This window comes from Neomonachus schauinslandi, chromosome 4 (genome assembly GCF_002201575.2).
Source record: "Neomonachus schauinslandi chromosome 4, ASM220157v2, whole genome shotgun sequence".
Classification (NCBI taxonomy): Eukaryota; Metazoa; Chordata; class Mammalia; order Carnivora; family Phocidae; genus Neomonachus; species Neomonachus schauinslandi.
Genome location: NC_058406.1, coordinates 142643048 through 142651909, shown reverse-complemented (window position 1 = coordinate 142651909; position 8862 = coordinate 142643048).

Below are 8862 nucleotides of genomic sequence, written 5' to 3'. Positions count from 1 at the left end.
TTATATTTATAAATAGAGGTATCTAGCAAGCAGTTTGATATTAAAAAAAGTCTTCAGAAGAACACTACTGCTTCTGGCCATGATAGATTAACAAGGACTGGATTTATTCTCCCTTTAGTTGTTAAACAACTAGAAAATTGGAAAACAGTATTTTCAAAGCATTGGATAACAAGCACTGGGGATCCTGAGAGAAGGAAAAACAAACAAGGCAAACCTTATTGCCCCATTTTGGCTTGCCATCTGCAGGCAGTTTTCAGTCTTCAGTGGGTGGAAGGAAAACTCAGACAAAGCCTGGTGGTCTAGCTGAGTGGAGGCAATAAAGATAGGGGTTCAGAGAGGTTAAGGTAGCCAGAATCTTTCTTGGGAGCAGGAGGAGAAAGAGAAATAGAGAGGGAGAGGGGGAGGGAGAGAGAGAGAAAGATTGATTCAGAAATTTGCAGAGGCCCCTTGAGCCTTTGTCTGAATACTGATATATGCAATGTGAGAGAGGAAACTACCCCAGGCAGAGGAAAGAGCCACTGAAAAACAAACAACAAAAAACCCCAAATAATTCTTAAAGTTCACATGAGGCTGGGATGAGTTTGTGTTTTCAGCAGTCCGAGAGGAAAGATCTTGTATTGTATGGGACATTGGAGAGAATGCTCAGAAGGGTACCTTAGTAGTTAGGTAGTAGTGAGGCTAAACTAGCACTAGGCTAAAAGATGCTCTGAGGTTCCCTAACAAAATTTAAACATAAGCTTCAAAAGGGCTAGACTGATTCAAAGTAACTTAACTGTGTGCAGGAAGAAAGCCCAACACTATTAAAAGGAACACAACAAAATACACCACCAGATTATGTAAAGTCTAAATGTCCAGTGTTCAGTAAAATATTACCAGAAATTCAAAGGCAGAAACATGACCTATAATCACAAGAAAAATGTCAATAAATAGAAATAGAACTAGAAATTACAAAGGTGATAGAATAACTAAAATTGATTATTATAAATTTACTTCATGTTAACAAGAAGGCAGAGGGAAACAAGGATGTAATGAAGAGAGAAACAGATAATATAAAAAAGACCCAAATCAAACTTTGAGGGAGAAAAAATACAACATCCAAAATGAAGAATAGATGGGATGAATAGACTAAGTAGAAACTACAGAAAGACAGAGCAATAGAAACTATAAAAATAAAGTACAGAGAGGAAAAAGATCTAAGGAAAAGTGAATAGAGCATTAATGCCCCAAGGTACCAAATCAGGAGTTGCTACATATTTAGAATCAATATCCTAGAAGCAAAGTGGGGAGAGGACAGAAAATATTTAAAGGAAAATGGCCAAATTTCTCCAAATCTAATGAAAACTCTGAGTTCCCAGATCTAAGAAACTCAACAAATCCCAAGAAGGGAAAACATAAAGAAAACCATTCCAAGACACATTATAATCACATTTTAGGAAAGCAATGATAAAGAGAAGATCCTAGTAGTAGCCAGAGGGAGAAAGACATATTCTCATTAGGAATTTTTTGTCAGAAATTTGGCAAGGAGAAGACAATTCTCAATATTAAAAGAAAAAAAGTTGATCTAGAATTTTATACCTAGCTTTCTGATTTTTCAAAACTGAAAGTGAAAGAAATACTTTTCAGACAAACAAAAGCAGGCAAAATTAGTGTCAGCAGATCTACACTATGAGAAATGCTAAAGGAACTTATCAGGCAGAAGGAAAATGATAGATACCAGATGGAAATTTGAATCTTTATTAAGGAATGGAAAGTGCCAGAAATGGTAAATACGTGGTAAATATAAAATACTCTATGTTCTTAGTTTTTAAGTCTCTTTAAAAAATAATGGACTGCTTAAAGTGAGATAGAAATAATGTATTTTTGGGTTTAAAACATATGAAGTAAAGTGTATAATAAAAATAGCTTAAAGCAAGGATGGCAAAATAGAAATATAGTGTTGAAAGTCCCTCATACTGTGCATAAAATGATTTATCATTTGAAGGTAGATGGTTGTATTAGTTACCTATTGCTGAATAACAAATTACCCCAAAACTTAGCAGGTTAAAACAGCAGTGAAGCTTTGTTTTCTCACATAGTTTCTGTGCTTTAGGATGGGCTTAACTGGGTGGCTCTGGCTCAGGATCTCTCATGAGGTTGCAGTTAAGATTGAAAGGGGTTTGCTTCCAAGATGGCCAACTCATGTAACTGGGAAGTTGGTGCTGCGTCTTGGCCACAGTCCTCAGTTATTTTACATGTGAACTCTCCATAGGACTATTGAGTGTCTGCAGGGCATGGCAGCTGGCTTTCCTCAGAGTGAGTGATGCAAAAAAGATAGGTTGGAAGCCACAATATCTATTTGACCTAGCTTAAGAAGTCATATGATGTCAGTTTTATATGTACTATTGTTTACACAGGTCATCTCTATTCAGTGTGGGAGTAGACTATATTAAGTCTGAACACTAGAATGCAGAGATTACTGGAGGACATCTTGGAAGCTGATTAACTCAACTGTAGTCAGTCAAAGTGACATACTGTAAACTCAAGAGCATCAATGAAAAATTCCTTTAGCAAAACTTCAGCAAATCTAATCCAACCATATATAAAAGAGAATAATACATCTCCCCCCCCCCCCAGTTTTATTGAAAAATAACTGATGTACATCACTATATCAGTTTAAAGCATACAGCATGAGGGTTTGATTTACATATATTGTGAAATGATTATCACAGTTGGTTCAGCTAACATCCGTATTCTCATATGGATACAATAAAAAAAAGAAAGAAGAAAATAATAAAGGAAAAGGAAATTCCTCCTTGTGATAGGAGGATTTACTCTCTTAACAACTTTCCTATATATCATATGTTAGTGTTATAATTATCATGTTGTACATTGTATCCCTACTACTTATTTATCTTATAACTGAAAGTTAAATCCTTTTGACTATTTTCCTTCAGTTCCTTTCCCCCTACCCCCTGTGTCTATAACCGTGTCTTGGCTATTGTAAACAGTTTTGCTTTGAACATGGAGGTGCAGATATCTTTTCAAGGTAATGTTTTCATTACCTTTGGATATATTCCCAGAAGTGAAATTGCTGGATCATATGGTAGTTCTATTTTTAATTTTTTGAGTATCCTCCATACTGTTTTCCTTAGGGGCTGTACCAATTTACAGTCTTGCCAACAGTGCACAAAGATTTCCTTTTTTCCACATCTATACCAGAATTTGTTATCCCTTGTCTTTTTGATGATGGCCATTCTAACAGGTGTGAGGTGATATCTCACTGTGGCTGTAGTTTGCATAGGATAATAAATCTTGACCAATTAAAGTTTATCTCAGGAGTTTAGTGTTGGTTTAACATTCAAAAATAAATATAATTCACCAATTAACAGAAAATAAAGATGAAATTCATAAACACCTCAATGGATGAAGTAAAAACATTTTTCTCAAAATTCAACTCTCATTCATGATAAAAACTCTCCAAACCAAAAATAGAAGAAAGGCATTTACAAAATCCATACAACCAATATCATACTGAATACTTTCCCCTTAAAACTGGGAACAAAGGGAACAAGGAAGGGTGTCCACTCCCACCACTTCTTTTCTATTTTTATTGTGATTTCTAGCTAGTGCAATATGATAAGAAAAATAAACAAAAGACATAGAAATTGGAAAGGAAGGACCTCTTATTTGCATATGACATGATCATCTACATTTATTTTTTATTTTTATTTATTTATTTGTTTAGAGAGAGTTTGAGGTGGGGGACGGGGCAGAGTGAAAGAGAGAGAGAATCTTAAGCAGGCTTCACACCCAGCATGGAGCCTGACACAGGGCTTGATCTCAAGACTTTTAGATCATGACCTGAGCCAAAATCAAGAGTTGGAAGCTTAACTAACTGAGCCACCCAGGTGCCCCAATCATCTACATTTAAAACAACAACAGTTAAGGAATCTATGCCGAAGGTACTGAGCAAAAAAAGAAGCTACTGGAAGTAATACATAAATAACAAAGTTGCAGGATACAAAGTCAATATTCAATAAACTAATTGTATTTCTTTTTTTTCAACAAATTAATTGTATTTCTATATATTTGCAACCAACAGTTGGGATTTGAAGTTAATATAATACTTATTAATATTATAATATTAATTATTATATTATTATATAATATATTTATATAATTATTTTATTTGTTGTAATTAATTATAATATAATTATAGTCAACATTATTATATTAATATAATAAATAATACAATATATTAATATAATAATAATCTTCAAAAAAGATTTTATTTATTTAAGAGAGAGAACGAGCACAGCAGACAGAGGGAGAGAGGGAGAGGGAGAAACAGACTCACTGCTAAGCAGAGAGCCTGATGCGGGGCCTGATGAGACCCTGGGATCATGAGCTGAGCTGAATGCAGATGCATAACTGACGGAGCCACCAGGTGCCCCTATAATAATACATTTTAATGGCATTTAAAAAGTTTTATAGTTTTAAAATATGAAATATTTATTTTAAATTTTATAAAATATGTGCAAGAATTATTTACTTAAACATACAAAATTTATTGAAAGAAAGTAAAGAAAATCTCAATAAATGGAGACTTATACTAGGTTCACAGATTGAAAGACTAATTATTGTTAAAATGTCAAGTCTCCCTAAATTATCTATAGATTCAATGCTATTAAAACCCCAGTGCCTTTTATTATTTGGTAAAAATTGACAAGTTGATTCAAGAATCTATATGCGAATTAAAAGTGCTAAAGAGCCAAAACAATTTTTGAAAAAGAACAAAAATTTGAGAACTTACACTATCTGATTTCTAGTCTTACTCTAAAGCTTTGCAGTTATCAAATAGCATGGTATTGGCAGAAGGATAGATATATAGAAAAATAGAAATAGACAATCCCAAAGTAGATACATACACTTATTTATTTTCAACAAAGGTTTCAAGGTAATTCAGTGGGGAAAGAATAGTTGTTGCAATTAATGGTGTTGGAACAATTGGATAGCCATATGAACCTTGACCGTTAGCACACATTCTATAAAAAAATTGGCTTTAAGTAGATTATACACCTAAATATGAGCTAACACCATAAAACTTATAGAAGAAAACATAAGCAAATATCTTTATAACCTTGGTTTAGGCAAATACATCTTAGGATACAAAATGAATAAACCATATGTTTTAAGAAAAGATGGTAAAATAAGAATTAATCAAAATGTAAAACGTTTTCTCTTCAAAATACACTGTTAAGAAAAGGAAAAGGCAAGACAGATGGGAAGAAATTATTGGCAAAACATGTATTTCATGAAGAACTTGTGTCCATAATAAAAGAAGAACCCTTACAACTCAATAATAAGATAAATATATGAAAATAAAAATGGGTGACAGATTTGTAGACACTTCCCCAAATAAGTTGTATGAATGGTAAATAAGCATAAGTAAGATGTTCAACAATGTTGGTTATTAGGGCAATGCAAAATAAAATCACAATGAAATGTTCACATGTGAATATTTTTGGTAGCTTTATTTGTAATAGATAAAACTAGAAATAACTCAAATGTTCCTTGACTGGGAATGAATAAACAGATTGCTATACATCCATGCCTGGAATTCTATACAGCAATAAAGAGGAAAGAACTACTGATAGATGTAATAATGTGGATGAGTACCAAAAGCATTATGCTACATGAAAGAGGCCATTCTCAAAATACCAGATAATGTATAATTCCACTGATACAAAGTTCTAGAAAAGATAAAACTATAATGACAGAAAGCAGACTGATGGTTGCCAGAAGCTGATGCAGGGTGTGTGTGTGGGGTGGGGGGGGGTGGGGGTGGCGGCAGTTTTACTGCAAAGGAACAGCAGAGAACTTTTTGGATAAAGTAAATGTTCTATATCTTGCTTTTGGTGGTGGGTAGGTGACTGTATTCATTTGTCAAAACTCATAAATTGTATAATTTTATTGAATATAGATTATAGTTCAAAACAGCTAATTAAAGAATTTTAAGAGAGGTCTGGGATAGAGATAAATGTGTGACTCATGTGCCTATAGATGGTATTTAAGGCTATGAAACTGGATGATATATATGAAGTTCAAAGATTGAGCACTGGGGTACTACAGTGTTTAGAAACCAGGGAGATGAGTAGGAAGTAGCAAAAATGATGAGGAAGGAGTAGTCAGTAAGGAAAACAAACTGTGTGAAATATCTTGGAAGCCAAATGATAAAGGTATTTCAGGAAGAAGCAAATGATAAATCTGTGTCACATGCTGCTGACATGTAAAAAATATGAGGAATAAATATTTCTTATTGAATTTAACAAATATGAGGGCAATTCATATTTTTCCTTGACAAGAGAATATTGACTGGGACTGCACTGAATTGGTTCAAAAAAGAATGGGTGTAGATAAATCAGAGATAATGAATATAGGCAACTCCAAATTAGTTTTGTTGTAAAGTGAGGAAGTGTAAAGGAGTGTAGGTTGGAGGGTTAGTAAGGTAATGAGGGAGATGATGATGATGACGATGATTATAAAGACAATGATGACGACGATGATAATTTAAGATGGTGTAATTTAGCATGTTTTTATGCTTAATAGGAAGGATTCAGCAGAGAGAGAAACATTTATGATATGGAAAAAGAGAAAGTATTTCCAGGAGCAATATCCTTAACCAGGAGAAAGTTGATGGAATCTAGAGGACGAATTGAAGCATTGGCCTTGGATGGGGTATGGACCCTTTGTATTAACAGAAGAGTTTTTGTGTTTTTTTAGAGAGAGAGAGGGTGAGGAGGGGGAGAGGGAAAGGGAGAGAGAATCTTAAGCAGGCTCCATGCCCAGCATGGAGCCCGACGCAGGGTTGGATCTCACAACCCTGAGATCATGGCCTGAGCTGAAATCAAGAGTCAGACACTTAACCAACTGAGCCACCCAGGCACCCCTAATGGGAGAGTAATTTAGAGTGTATGGGCATATATAGGGATGAGATAGGTAGATGTGTTGGTGGAGCCTGTGGGGATTCAAAATAAGTTACTTCTGTTTTCTACTTCTATTTTCTCAGAGATACAGGAAGCAAGATTGTCAACTGGAAATGAAGATAAAGAGGAAGTTGGAGGATTGAAATGAGAATAGAAGAAATGAAACAGCCATCTAGGGTGGGTGTGTGAAGGAACCAGGGAAATTCGGTTTGATTGTTGGGCAGCATTAAAAGGCTACTTGTGCAAAATGACTATCCCCTTAAAATGAGAACAGTCAATTTTCTCTGGATTCATCCAGCTACAGGATGGACACAGGACCAGAGTAGATGGAGAGACAAACTTACCCAATATGAGAATTTTGTTTCAAGAGAATGAGGAGGTGGGAGAGAAGCAAGAGAGTTGAGAATATGTGCAAGGGCATGATGATAAAGATGGACTGTGTATTTAAGCTGTGAAAGGAAGAGGACCTGAGTAGTGGTGGCCAATAGAAAGGTGGTAGGATTAATGGACTGTAGGATCTAATGGGGGGGTAAGAATTATTTAAACCAGGGTACTGGAGAGAGATAGTTTGAAAAATGAAAGCGATGTTTGGGGAAGGGATTTCTTAAAAGTGCAAGTTGGGAAGAGGAAACTACAAGGCTAGGGGTTGACTATGAGAGTGACTATCTGAAACGGGTAGAGAACAAGATTACTGAAAAAGAAGAAGTTGCAGTGACAGTTTTCATGCCATCGTTCACATCCCCTTGGTCGACCTCTGATTTCATCAGCAGCTGTGGCAAACAGTTCCCGTTTGCTTTTGCCCTCCTACCTTGAGCACCTATTTTCCCTTTGCTTTTCTGCCTCAGGGTTTTCTCTTGAGAGCTCCCTCAATGCAGGCAAGTGTAGTCAGGAAATGTGGAAGAGTATGTACTTCTGGCAACAAAGCTAAACCAGTTGGGTACAGGAGTGGATGGATAAATGCCCCAGCTTCTCTTCTTTGGAAGGGCAGTTCAGTTTCACACGGTTCCCCAGAAGGACTGAGTAGCTATTGTGTATTCTGGCAACTAATACAGTAGCATACACTCCTTCTGCTCCTCCATTGTTACTTCTGGGAATCATCTCTCTAGTAAATTACCTGCAGCCAAGTTCTTGTTTTAGGATCTGCTTTGGAGAAACCAAATTAAGGAACCCAGAAGCCAGGTTATTCAAAGGATCATTCAAATGGACATTTAAAAGATGATAGTAAAGTCGGAGCAAATAAAGTCATATAGGAATTACGATCTACAAGGAGCAGGGGCAGCGTTATTTAGCCTAGTGCCTAGCACTCAATAATGATTTGGTAAATATTGGTTGAATGAATAATGCATGGAGCATGCTGATCCTTTACAACCCCATTCTTATGAATTTTGGTTTCCTACTATAAGAACTTCTTGAAGAAGAATCATTCTGATGTCCACCGTGTGACATCCATACCACACTGACCTGATTTAAATAAGAATGGTGAGACAGGTCTAAAGGCAGGTTGAAGACAGAAACTACCAATAAGTAAGAAAATCAATTATGCTGCTTTGAATTATCTGTGGAAAGAAATGTCTAGATATTTGCTGAAAGCTATCAAACTGGAACTGTTCTGTGTAGATTAGGGAATTGCAGTGGATTATCTCAAGCTCACTCAAGGTGATCTTCCTTACCTTCCTCTTCAAATTGTGCTCAGAAAACCTCCTTCTGGACACAATCACTTTCACAGATTTATAGAATGCAGGAGTTTTTCTATTGCTGCACTTCTTTGCATGAAAGGGTTTTAAATTAATGAAATGTTACTGTAAATTCATTAAGAAACACATTTACAGCTTTAATATTTGTGTTCCCCTAATGCACACCTAAATGGTTCCTGAAGGTGAAACAACAATGTAGGAGC